This window comes from Myxine glutinosa, chromosome 1 (assembly GCF_964187855.1).
Source record: "Myxine glutinosa chromosome 1, kmMyxGlut1.1, whole genome shotgun sequence".
Taxonomy (NCBI): Eukaryota; Metazoa; Chordata; class Myxini; order Myxiniformes; family Myxinidae; genus Myxine; species Myxine glutinosa.
This window is the reverse complement of record NC_136261.1, coordinates 444,344,823-444,359,186: the sequence shown is the minus strand read 5'-3', so window position 1 is coordinate 444,359,186 and position 14,364 is coordinate 444,344,823.

The following is a 14,364-nucleotide window of genomic DNA, read 5'->3' as shown; positions in this document are numbered from 1 at the left end:
AACCCATACCCAGCCAGCTGGCATGATGACAGTTGAAGTCGCCACATATGAGGAAGAGCGAGAGTTGGGATGAGTGGATAGAAGTTGGTCCATGTTGTCAGACAGGGAGATGTAAATGGAGTCATTACTGTTTGGAGAACGGTACAGAACACATATGAACAAAAGGTGGGAGTGGAGGGGAAGCCGTAGCCAGAGGTACCCCTGGGGGTGGGGTGGAGAGAGGGCAGTGCAAGGAGAGTAAGGAAGAGAGTTTTTGATAAAAAAATAGCAAGCCCACCACCAGGACGAGGCTCAAGTCTATCATACAGTAGGAGGGAGTAACTAGGAAGAGATATTAAGGAATCAGAGACATCTTGAAGGAGGAAAGTTTCTGTTAAGCAGATCAAGTCTGGATTGTAAACCTCCGAACCCCGAGGAAGTCCCCGGCAGAAAAATGTGTTGTCCTTGGTTGAAAACAAGCCAATCAATAATGAGTCCACACCAAGGCTTACGAACAAACCACCATATATTATAAATCCCACACAGGAATCACGACCCAATTTATAGTACAGCACTTCACAATATAATCCTTATCTACAGGTGGCGCCACCTTACCGAGCCCCTTAACCCCCCAAACTCACGGGCCTTGCCCCAATGTCTCTGTAGGCCTCCAAGGCGACGTCGATTCGCTCCAGCAATCGTGGAGTCAATTTCCGATTCCAATCAGAGGAAGCGGCTTTGATCGAACCAATCTCCAGCACGATGACGGTAGAATGGGAAACTTCCCCAAAGACGATTTCGGGTACGTACCCGGTTGCGGTTCAATCCGCAAGTCGCCTCAATAACCCTCCCACAGCCACTGGCTTGCACAGCCATCCCTGGCAGCCCGCCGGAGAGTAACACCTGGTCGACGCGCCGCAAAAACCTCGTCACTGCCGGTGGTGCGCGTGGCAAAGATGGCGGTCGGCTTTCTCTTTCCCCGGGCTTGGAGGTGAGGATACTCGACAACCTCAATGAGGATACCCGACTACGCAGGCTCCGCAGCAATCCGGCGATCTCCTATCGCACGGACTTCTGTTCAAGGAGGCAAAGTTCCCTTGTCCTGCACGTTCGGCTGCTCGGTCTGGAGCTGCAATTAGAACACATCTCCTTACGATCTTTTCCACTCCTCCTCTTCCTCTCCCTATCTCTTCCGGGGCACGATCCTATTTCTGGCCACCTTTTACCCGGAGCGCTTTTAACCCTGTTAACCACAATAAGCATTATCAACATCCGCATCATCAATAAGCAAGAAGCATCAACCCTGATAACAAGAAACACCATTATTAGGGCCGGTATCCGTAACACTTCCCCCCCTCAAGAAAGAAAGTTTGAACATAGGGAAAACTTTCGTTGTTGGCAAAATTCTTTACACAAACAAAAGTAAGCTCACCCCCAGATCATCAAGTCCTGTGAGCAACAACAATCCATAGTTCCCAAAAATAAAGCAACAATGTTCTACACAACCCACAGAGATTTCCAAAGTTAATTCCCTCTGGACAAAGCATCAGCAACGACATTATCCCTGCCCTTTACGTGCTCAATTTCCCAGTTGAACTCCTGCAAAGCCAACTCAATCTCATCCACCTCGGATTTTTTGTTTTTCATTTTTTGAATGAAGGTTAAGGGGTTGATCAAAAATCCCACGTTAAGCAACTGGATAGCACTTTTTCTGGGAGGCCAAGCCGAGTATTCTCTACATGGATGCCTTAGGAATGTGGAATTACGGTTAGTCTGGGGGGGAAAGCTCACTACATGGACGCCTTCAGGAACGTGGAGTTCACGGTTAGTCCGTGCAGGAAAGTTCACTACCTGGACGCCTTTAGGAACGTGGCATTCACGGTTAGTCCGTGTAGGAATCTGGGCTCGGCGGCTCCGCTGTATTCAGTGCTTCAACTTCTCCGGACTCCTAATAATTACGGTGGGACCACTTGTCACAGTAGTCACCTGACTGGCGGTTTCCTTCTCGGCCAGTGCTCTGATAATCATTCTTTCGGGAGATGCCGTAACTCTGGGACCCTCCATAGTAATGTCGGCTGCGGCCACCGCCAAAACTACTGCCAAGTTGTCCTCTCCTGTGGACCTCTCGACGCCTACGAAATGCCTTCCCTACTGTTATGGTCCGACCCTCCAAATCCTTGCCATTCCAATTCTTCTCTGCCTCTCTGGCATCTTTTGTGCTTGCAAACATGACAAAGCTGAACCCTCTTGACTGTTGCGTTTCCCTGTCTTTTACCAACCGCACTTCCACAATCGGCCCATATCTGTTGAAGACAGAGGTCAGAACTTCTTCCTCTGTTTTGAAGTTGTCCCCCGACAAATAACTTGGTACTTTTGCCACCATCCCGAGCTGGTGTGGTGTTATTTTCCCTGCTGGGCTCTTTACCAACCCTCGGGTTACCATAAACTTGACCCCCGGCCAAATCATTCCCGATGACCACAGATACTCCCTCTACAGGAAGCGTGGCTTGTAAACCGACGGTGACCGGTCCTGACACCAAATCTGACTCCAAATGGACACATGAAGTGGAGCACTAACACAGCCACCAATCCATTATAAACGAACACTATCCCCCGTTGCCGTCTCCTCAGACCATGGCAAGATGCCTTCAAGCATTAAAGATTGATGTGCTCCTGTGTCCCTCAATATCCTAACCGGTCTCCGGTTAGTCGAGGCTCCATCCAGTGACACAAACCCTTCGGAAATAAATGGTCAGTAACCCTTTTGAGGGCGATTTCTCACAATGGCCATCGCATTTGGAGTCGTACTAGTCGAAATCCGCTCCTGATTTTCCTCTCCCAGAGCATGACAGTTGGACCTCCAATGTCCAGGTTTATGGCAAAAAGTGCCATATTCCCCATTTGTCCGTGTTATAAGTCTAGTGTGAAGGATCCTGTAGGAATTTAGTTTTACCGTCGCGTTTTTCTTGTTACCGGAATTTTATTTTAAATACAAGTCAGGAGACGACGATGGTTCACGAGCGAGCGGTATTCAATGAGAAAGGTCAAAACCGACATTGAAAATATATAAATAGGAATGTATTATCTGTTATGAGACTAGTTAGCTACACAATACCGAAAATTCGGTTCGATTCCGACAACTTTGAAAATTTGACCTTTGTGACCTTCAAAGGTCGAAGATTCTGAAATTTGTTGGAAAACTTGTATTTCATGATGTATGTGATAATATAAGATCATGTATGACATTTCACCCTATCAGGAAGCGAACAATGTAATAAAACCATTAAAAACAGACTTTTCTGAATTTCGTGACCTTGTGACCTTGACCTTGGGGCGAAAATGAAAAATCGAGCTACTTGGGGCTAGACACATGACATTGGCCTAACCAAATACTGAAATCCCTGGCAGATTCCACCAACTCCCTCGGAGAAGCTGTAGCTGGAACTCGACTACCCCCTAAAAAGACATCTTTTTTGGGCGTGGCTCCACCCACAATGGGCGCAATACGCCCACTCTAGGCAGGACACAACTAGATCATGATATCAACCTCCCACCTAAGTTTCATCAAGATTGTATGATATCATTGGGCAGTTATGCTGCGGACAGACAGACAGACACACACCCATGACGAATATCGTGGTCACTATTTGATAACTCGTGAACCAATAAAAGAAAGTTTTGGTTTGTTTGTTTGTTTGTTTTTTGTTTGTCTGCATGCGCTAATCTCCTGTACGGTGAAAGATAGGAGGAAACCTCTGAAACAAAAAAATGTCAGGACGGGCCCCGGGGAGGTTATCGGCTGTGTGGTGAGGCCGCCTCGGCCGGGCTGGGCCCATTTCACATTAAATCTTCTTCTTCTTTCAAAATGCCCTTGAAGTACAACTTATGCACTTAATAGGAATATCTGATTGCAACACATGCTTTCAAAATTCTCTCTCGCGGGGCCCGACAGAAGAAAGAACAAGGAATCGTTGAGCACTAACTGACACTGGGCTCGCGTCAGACCTATGTACAGAAGATTAAATTCATTCATAAAGAAACCGGGGCAATGCCGGGTGCCTTCAGCTAGTATTAAATAAATCCTTTCGTTATTTTCCGTACATTTTAAATCCGTTTTTGTGCAAGTTATTTTCCGCAGGTTGAAGACTGCTCAGCGGGATCACTCAGGTAAAAGCCTCAGCCGATACGACTTTGATGGTATGGTGGGCCGAGCGGGATGGCCGCCGTATCCGTACAAGTTACCCCGATTGCACCCGGGGTTGACTAATCGCGCTATGCTGGCTCAATAGGAAAGAGAAGACACCCGGCTGGGTTATAATGACACAATACGACACCAGGGGTTCAGTTCTCAAGTATATTCGTACGGAAAAAGGTTAGATTACAGGGGCTAGAGGTATATTACAGGAAGACAGGCACTTAGACACACTCTTATATTATCCCCGGACAGACGACAGACACACGGGACAAAATGCTGACTCACACGGGGGTTGATGAAAAGGGGGGCAGGTCGCGATGGCTCAGGTGCACCTGGCTCAGGGACAGAATCACGTACGGTGGTGTCCAGAGATGCGTGAAGGTATCACAGCGCTTGTGGGTCGCGACTTTGGTCTCAAGCTGGGGAGGTCGCTCAGCGCTCGGGAGGGTGGCGTCTTTTTCCTTCCAAGCTCGGGGCGCATCTCTCGTCACATCCGGCCCGGGGCCACGTATATCCGGCGGGGAGTGACACGCCCTCGGCTCGTTAGCGCCGCCCCAGATGGCATCGGCCCATGGCTTCTCATTGGGTGCGGGGGTTACCGGCTCCGCCCTTGACGAGGGGCCGACAGGGAGCCCCTTCGTGGTAACCCCGTGGAGCGCGTGGTCAATGGTGGCTAACCGAGCCGGAAGGAGGACGCCCACTCCCCATGCCGTCACCGCGCCGCCCCCCTCTTTTGTTGTTGTTGTTGTAGTTGGCGCTTCTTCATGGGGAAGAGATGCGGAGAGGTATGGGGAGGTCCTAAACTTCCTAACAGGTGCCATATAATCACATTCTGGTGCAACGAAGAGTCATAATTAATGGAAACAAGTCCTTAACTGACATAGATTAAGAATAACTAGCAAGATGTCCTATAATTGTCTACGTGTGGTGCGGGGGGACCTGGGCACGACATTTAATGGGGGGATGAAGGGGAAGATCGGCTCTAATGGGTGTTGTTTACAGACAATGGGACTAGGGAATGGGGTAAGGGAGAGTTGGGGAGTATCGGAGAAAATAGGGGAATATTTACAAGCGGATATGGAGGCCAAATTCCATATTCGCAACATTGCACCCTTCTCTACCCTCGGGGCGTCCCGACCCGATAAATTTTTACCTACTTTAGTGTGGCACGCAATGTAGTTCCCTCTACTATTAACTCTACCCTGAGTGCGACAGTTTTACAGATATTCACAAATGAGTAAATATGTCCCCCTGCGACGTTGCACCCTTCTCCTCACAGAAACACACCCACAGGATAACCGAATCCGGAAAGAATTCTCAAACTAAACATACAGCCGGTAGGGAGCATTATTTACAAGACTACGCTGCTATTTACACTACGATCCAGGACCTGTTTTTGGAGGAACACATGCAGATGTTATGCATAGAGAGAGCGCGCTTGCCAACATCGATACACCAACCCACGAGTGCTCTGTGGCCGACGGCCTTTAATAACGTGCAGAGCACCCTTTCCCGAGCATCAACAGCACCACCCCACCACCAATCGGTGCAGTCACCATTGTTCATTGGAATAAAAATAACTTCAACAACCCCTAACCCTGCAGGTGTCTCTTGCTCTTCTTGTGGTGCACTTGGTGGTGTTAACTATTAGTGGTTCACCTGTATGGCATAGGTGCCACGTTGATCCATAGGTCCATCCCCGGGTGGTGCTTGGCCGCAAACGAACTGCGGTCCATTGTGGGTGGCCACAAACATTGCGGTCCATATGGTGTACCGATCCAGGCAGCGAACAGCGAAAGTGCAGGCCCACAACTGCGCAGCCAGCACCTCTCTCTCCTCTCTCTCTACCCCAAAGCCAGATCCTCGGAGGTGGGAGACAAAAGAAGCAGACAGTGAGTAAGGTGGTAAGGGCGCAAAAGTGCACGCAATGTAAGGTAATGCACACTGGGGGCACATGGGAACCAGGTGAGACAGGTACGTTCCTATCGTACGCCCCCCCCCCCACCAGGTAACCTACATGGCCCCTCCCTTACCCCTTACTGCATCCACACAACACAACACTACTCATAAACATCTACTTTACAAATCAACAAACATCCCTACTGTCTTCCCCGTTCCTCCCATATACCAAATTCGTCTTCTCTCCCTCCTAACCAATCAAATTTGCCATTTTCAACTCTCATCAAAATTTGCCATCTCCAACTGAACATCAAAATTTGCCATCACCAATTCATCATCAGTCCCTCCTAGGGAGGGAGAGATGGAATCACCCCAATGTCTCATCCACGTCGTGATGCGTCTCACAAATCCTCACAGCAATCTCATTTCCTGCAACAAACAAAGAAAACACAGGTGTGGAGTCATCATCATCACCACAGGCAAGTGGCTGCGTATGGTGCGACAGGTTCATCAATCCTAACTATCTCCTAAATGACTTTAACAACTTTACACTACCCGGGGTCTTTCTCCGGCCAAACCATTGGTCCTCTTACGCTATGGGTTCTAAAAACCAATTCCCATTGGCCAAACTGTGGTGCTCTTCAATTTGGGGTCTCACTCCCCCGATTCATCTCCCGGTGCCCTCGCACAACTTCTGGGCTGCGGCGTGTACCTCTCCCAGTGGGTCTACCCACCTGCACACCTCCACCACTGCAGTTGCCTCCGAGCTTACCTGCTCCTTGCCCTAACCTAACTACCTGGGGAAGGCCCTCTGGCACTCTCCCCACTCGGTGCCCTCTCTGGCACTGGGCTACCCGGGTCCATCCTCCGGATCCTCGGGCCCCATCCACAACTCTACCGGCTCTCAGAGCCCACCTGCGGTCTCACCTGGCCGACATCCTCACAGTGGTGGAGTGCTCAACCAACTACACACACTAACAGGCTACACGCCCAGCCATTTCCACAACACTAATGCACCCATTCACAACACCATTCTGCAACCGCACCACAAATGCCAATATCCAACCACAATTTACCTGCACCCTCTACCTAACACTTACACTACCCGCCCCGGGTGCTCGTGAAAGGGGTCCACTCTTCCCCCATCCACACCTTCGCACCATGCACACCACTCCATACCACTTACTCCAACTCTCTCCACACACCTGTACTTGCACACCTGTGCTCTCACACCTGGTGCCACCTGCACCCTTCTCTCCCCAAGCGCATTCGCGCTGATCCACAACACTCACCACTCATACACGGCTCCACACACCTGTCCAGTTGCACACCTGTGCAATCCTCACACACACAGCATCATCTCAGCTAACTACTCCCTTCTGAAACTTGCGCTTCCCAGTCGTCCCTTTAACTATTGCGCTCCCTCGTCATTATCATCCATACTAATCTACCTGCGTCCCCACTACAGGTATCAGTCACTAACTAATCTTAACGTTACCTAATGTCATCTTCGCTAGATCCCTACACACAATATCCTAACCCACCCGGGCTAGTTTTCACTGCCATACACCCCATAAGCTATTGCTCCTTTGCCCCCCACTATATGGGAAAGGTGGCAGGGATGCCATCCCACCCCATCGGGGGTCTCTCACTACCAATTTTGCACATCAAATTGCAACAAATTAAAAATTTGCCAATCACTACCCATCATCTGCCAATCACTACTGCCAATCCCTTGCCAATCATCAAATTTTGTTTTTCTCTAATTTTGGGTCCAATACACTAACCTCATCACCCAGTCGACTCACTAATACCTCTCGGTGCGCCAATCCCTGTCCAAAGCCCGGCTTCGTAAAGCCAAGCAATGGATGCTGGTTGTTTTGTGCCAGCGGCTGGATGCGTCCGGCATTCGGGGCAGGGACGGGGGCTTACCCGGGCCGAGATCCCACGCACCACCTCGGCGTGGAGCCATCCAATGTCCCGATCTCGACCTGCCGGCACGTCTCACCAAAAAGTGGTCGCCATGACGACTCTTTCTCTCGGGCCGCCCGCTCCGCCTAGTGGAGCTCAGACGCGGCCGTTCAAAGCGAGGCCCAGCACGCACCGAGGGCCCGATTCGGCTATAAGTCGTTCTAAACTCTATCCCGTCTAACGTCGATGCTTCACCTGCATGCTTACACCCCGCAGCCCGTTCCTTGCTCACACATCCAGCCGTGCCCATGCTCCTCGTACCTTTCCTTACACACCTCGGTACTCTCATTCCACTCACAGCCTTGGTCACACACCTGACCACCGAACACTTTGGCACACATTCGTTGGTAGCACACCTCACCAAAACACCTCTTCGCGCCCCCTCCTCTGTCACCTCCTCTGTGACAATCACAGGTGTGCTCTCATTCGCACACCCAACCACGTGCCTCACTACCAATTCCAGCGTGCATTCCCACACACGCTCTACCATTCCAGGTGTGCATCCTTCCATCCCAGGTGTACATCCTCGCTCACCTGTCACAACTAACTCACGCTCCATGTCACTCTCACTACTTTCACCTCCATTCCTGACAGAGCACTCACCCTTACTCTTGACAGCACACTCTTTCCCCATGCACCTGTCCGTCACACACCTTTCTCGCGCACACTCTCCCGTTACACCCTCTGTAACACTCACCACAGGTGGACACTCTTCCTTACTTCTGACAGCGCACTCTTTCCTCATGCACCTGTCGGTCACACACCTTTCTCGCGCACACTCTCCCGTTACACCCTCTGTAACACTCACCACAGGTGGACACTCTTCCTTACTTCTGACAGCGCACTCTTTCCTCATGCACCTGTCCGTCACACACCTTTCTCGCGCACACTCCTGCGCACACTCTCCCGTCACACCCTCTGTAACACTTACCACACCGCGCTTCCATGTGCTCCCTCGCACACGCGCTACGACCGACTCACTCTCGCCAGCACCCTCACTACTCCTTGGCACGCACTTTTTCCTCACACACCCCAGAGTCGGACTTTCTCGCACACCTCCTCTTTCGCACACCAGACCTGTCGCACAAATTGATGATCGCACAAATGATGATCGCACAAATGAATCCAAATTGATGATCCGAGATCAAGCCATTGGAGAAGAGGAAGGATTTAATCCCATGACCCATGCGATAATTGATTTGAGCGATGATTAATTCCATGACATTGCTGATTATTGGGAGCAGGCTGATTGGTCTGTAGTTGCAAGGATCTCTTTTTTGCACCTTTTTTGTGTTAAGCTGTAATGTTGTCTGATTTCCAAGTAGATGGCAGATGACCTTGAGCAAAAATGAGGGTGAAGAGAACAGAGAGAGGATGAGATAGAGTGGCAGAGCAGGATTTTAGAAACCATTGGCTGATGCCGCCTGGTCCAGTTGCAGAATCAGTTGCAGAATCTTTATTGGTTTGCCAAAAACTTATCCACCTTGTCAGGAGAGAAAGACACATAGTCCAGGAGCAGCTGGGTTCAACTGGGAAAGGTGGATACAGAGAGAGATAGGTTCGGGACACCAGATTTTGAGGCATTTGGCATTTTCACGTGCGGTGTCAGCGGTGTAGCTGTTTGAGATAAGGGAGGGGATGGAAGGGGAACAAATACCAGAAACAGAATTGACCAGATGCCACCAGGATTTGGAGGAGGGGGACAGGTTTGAGAGTTCACACTTGAGAGTAGAGAGATATTGTTTCCTGGCTCTCTTGAGGGTAGACACACTTGTTCCGAGCTTTGTGAAAGGAACTGAGATTACCTTCAGTTGAAATAGCCTTCCATGAGGTGAAGGCAAGTTGCTTCATGGCAACTGCCTCACCACAAGCTTCAGTGTACCATGGATGGGAGGAAGGGTACGACAACTGAAGATGAGATGGGATAAATCTGTGCATGAGAGAGAGAGAGAGAGAGCAGTTTACTTTGGAAGAATTCACAGGAAGCATTGCTGCAAGAGGCAGTAGAGATGGGAGACCAGTCCAGATGATTGATGGCTGCGTGAAGACCGTGCCAGTCAGCCTGAGTGAAATGCCAGACTCGTCTGCGCTGAGGAGACTCTTTGAGAATGGCCAGAGAGATGTCCACTTTAACAAGGAAATGATCAGAAGAACCGATTGGAGCAGAAGAAGAGCAGCAGACATTTGCAGGGAAGTTAGTCATAACCAAGTCTAGAAGAGAAGATACTCCATTGACTGAGATCTGGGGTGGGAAATTGACAGAATGTGTCAGTCTCAGTGAGTCGCAGACGTCCTTTGCTGAGGTGCCATGGCTGATGTGAGAGGAACCCATACCCAGCCAGCTGGCATGATGACAGTTGAAGTCGCCACATATGAGGAAGAGCGAGAGTTGGGATGAGTGGATAGAAGTTGGTCCATGTTGTCAGACAGGGAGATGTAAATGGAGTCATTACTGTTTGGAGAACGGTACAGAACACATATGAACAAAAGGTGGGAGTGGAGGGGAAGCCGTAGCCAGAGGTACCCCTGGGGGTGGGGTGGAGAGAGGGCAGTGCAAGGAGAGTAAGGAAGAGAGTTTTTGATAAAAAAATAGCAAGCCCACCACCAGGACGAGGCTCAAGTCTATCATACAGTAGGAGGGAGTAACTAGGAAGAGATATTAAGGAATCAGAGACATCTTGAAGGAGGAAAGTTTCTGTTAAGCAGATCAAGTCTGGATTGTAAACCTCCGAACCCCGAGGAAGTCCCCGGCAGAAAAATGTGTTGTCCTTGGTTGAAAACAAGCCAATCAATAATGAGTCCACACCAAGGCTTACGAACAAACCACCATATATTATAAATCCCACACAGGAATCACGACCCAATTTATAGTACAGCACTTCACAATATAATCCTTATCTACAGGTGGCGCCACCTTACCGAGCCCCTTAACCCCCCAAACTCACGGGCCTTGCCCCAATGTCTCTGTAGGCCTCCAAGGCGACGTCGATTCGCTCCAGCAATCGTGGAGTCAATTTCCGATTCCAATCAGAGGAAGTGGCTTTGATCGAACCAATCTCCAGCACGATGACGGTAGAATGGGAAACTTCCCCAAAGACGATTTCGGGTACGTACCCGGTTGCGGTTCAATCCGCAAGTCGCCTCAATAACCCTCCCACAGCCACTGGCTTGCACAGCCATCCCTGGCAGCCCGCCGGAGAGTAACACCTGGTCGACGCGCCGCAAAAACCTCGTCACTGCCGGTGGTGCGCGTGGCAAAGATGGCGGTCGGCTTTCTCTTTCCCCGGGCTTGGAGGTGAGGATACTCGACAACCTCAATGAGGATACCCGACTACGCAGGCTCCGCAGCAATCCGGCGATCTCCTATCGCACGGACTTCTGTTCAAGGAGGCAAAGTTCCCTTGTCCTGCACGTTCGGCTGCTCGGTCTGGAGCTGCAATTAGAACACATCTCCTTACGATCTTTTCCACTCCTCCTCTTCCTCTCCCTATCTCTTCCGGGGCACGATCCTATTTCTGGCCACCTTTTACCCGGAGCGCTTTTAACCCTGTTAACCACAATAAGCATTATCAACATCCGCATCATCAATAAGCAAGAAGCATCAACCCTGATAACAAGAAACACCATTATTAGGGCCGGTATCCGTAACACTTCCCCCCCTCAAGAAAGAAAGTTTGAACATAGGGAAAACTTTCGTTGTTGGCAAAATTCTTTACACAAACAAAAGTAAGCTCACCCCCAGATCATCAAGTCCTGTGAGCAACAACAATCCATAGTTCCCAAAAATAAAGCAACAATGTTCTACACAACCCACAGAGATTTCCAAAGTTAATTCCCTCTGGACAAAGCATCAGCAACGACATTATCCCTGCCCTTTACGTGCTCAATTTCCCAGTTGAACTCCTGCAAAGCCAACTCAATCTCATCCACCTCGGATTTTTTGTTTTTCATTTTTTGAATGAAGGTTAAGGGGTTGATCAAAAATCCCACGTTAAGCAACTGGATAGCACTTTTTCTGGGAGGCCAAGCCGAGTATTCTCTACATGGATGCCTTAGGAATGTGGAATTACGGTTAGTCTGGGGGGGAAAGCTCACTACATGGACGCCTTCAGGAACGTGGAGTTCACGGTTAGTCCGTGCAGGAAAGTTCACTACCTGGACGCCTTTAGGAACGTGGCATTCACGGTTAGTCCGTGTAGGAATCTGGGCTCGGCGGCTCCGCTGTATTCAGTGCTTCAACTTCTCCGGACTCCTAATAATTACGGTGGGACCACTTGTCACAGTAGTCACCTGACTGGCGGTTTCCTTCTCGGCCAGTGCTCTGATAATCATTCTTTCGGGAGATGCCGTAACTCTGGGACCCTCCATAGTAATGTCGGCTGCGGCCACCGCCAAAACTACTGCCAAGTTGTCCTCTCCTGTGGACCTCTCGACGCCTACGAAATGCCTTCCCTACTGTTATGGTCCGACCCTCCAAATCCTTGCCATTCCAATTCTTCTCTGCCTCTCTGGCATCTTTTGTGCTTGCAAACATGACAAAGCTGAACCCTCTTGACTGTTGCGTTTCCCTGTCTTTTACCAACCGCACTTCCACAATCGGCCCATATCTGTTGAAGACAGAGGTCAGAACTTCTTCCTCTGTTTTGAAGTTGTCCCCCGACAAATAACTTGGTACTTTTGCCACCATCCCGAGCTGGTGTGGTGTTATTTTCCCTGCTGGGCTCTTTACCAACCCTCGGGTTACCATAAACTTGACCCCCGGCCAAATCATTCCCGATGACCACAGATACTCCCTCTACAGGAAGCGTGGCTTGTAAACCGACGGTGACCGGTCCTGACACCAAATCTGACTCCAAATGGACACATGAAGTGGAGCACTAACACAGCCACCAATCCATTATAAACGAACACTATCCCCCGTTGCCGTCTCCTCAGACCATGGCAAGATGCCTTCAAGCATTAAAGATTGATGTGCTCCTGTGTCCCTCAATATCCTAACCGGTCTCCGGTTAGTCGAGGCTCCATCCAGTGACACAAACCCTTCGGAAATAAATGGTCAGTAACCCTTTTGAGGGCGATTTCTCACAATGGCCATCGCATTTGGAGTCGTACTAGTCGAAATCCGCTCCTGATTTTCCTCTCCCAGAGCATGACAGTTGGACCTCCAATGTCCAGGTTTATGGCAAAAAGTGCCATATTCCCCATTTGTCCGTGTTATAAGTCTAGTGTGAAGGATCCTGTAGGAATTTAGTTTTACCGTCGCGTTTTTCTTGTTACCGGAATTTTATTTTAAATACAAGTCAGGAGACGACGATGGTTCACGAGCGAGCGGTATTCAATGAGAAAGGTCAAAACCGACATTGAAAATATATAAATAGGAATGTATTATCTGTTATGAGACTAGTTAGCTACACAATACCGAAAATTCGGTTCGATTCCGACAACTTTGAAAATTTGACCTTTGTGACCTTCAAAGGTCGAAGATTCTGAAATTTGTTGGAAAACTTGTATTTCATGATGTATGTGATAATATAAGATCATGTATGACATTTCACCCTATCAGGAAGCGAACAATGTAATAAAACCATTAAAAACAGACTTTTCTGAATTTCGTGACCTTGTGACCTTGACCTTGGGGCGAAAATGAAAAATCGAGCTACTTGGGGCTAGACACATGACATTGGCCTAACCAAATACTGAAATCCCTGGCAGATTCCACCAACTCCCTCGGAGAAGCTGTAGCTGGAACTCGACTACCCCCTAAAAAGACATCTTTTTTGGGCGTGGCTCCACCCACAATGGGCGCAATACGCCCACTCTAGGCAGGACACAACTAGATCATGATATCAACCTCCCACCTAAGTTTCATCAAGATTGTATGATATCATTGGGCAGTTATGCTGCGGACAGACAGACAGACACACACCCATGACGAATATCGTGGTCACTATTTGATAACTCGTGAACCAATAAAAGAAAGTTTTGGTTTGTTTGTTTGTTTGTTTTTTGTTTGTCTGCATGCGCTAATCTCCTGTACGGTGAAAGATAGGAGGAAACCTCTGAAACAAAAAAATGTCAGGACGGGCCCCGGGGAGGTTATCGGCTGTGTGGTGAGGCCGCCTCGGCCGGGCTGGGCCCATTTCACATTAAATCTTCTTCTTCTTTCAAAATGCCCTTGAAGTACAACTTATGCACTTAATAGGAATATCTGATTGCAACACATGCTTTCAAAATTCTCTCTCGCGGGGCCCGACAGAAGAAAGAACAAGGAATCGTTGAGCACTAACTGACACTGGGCTCGCGTCAGACCTATGTACAGA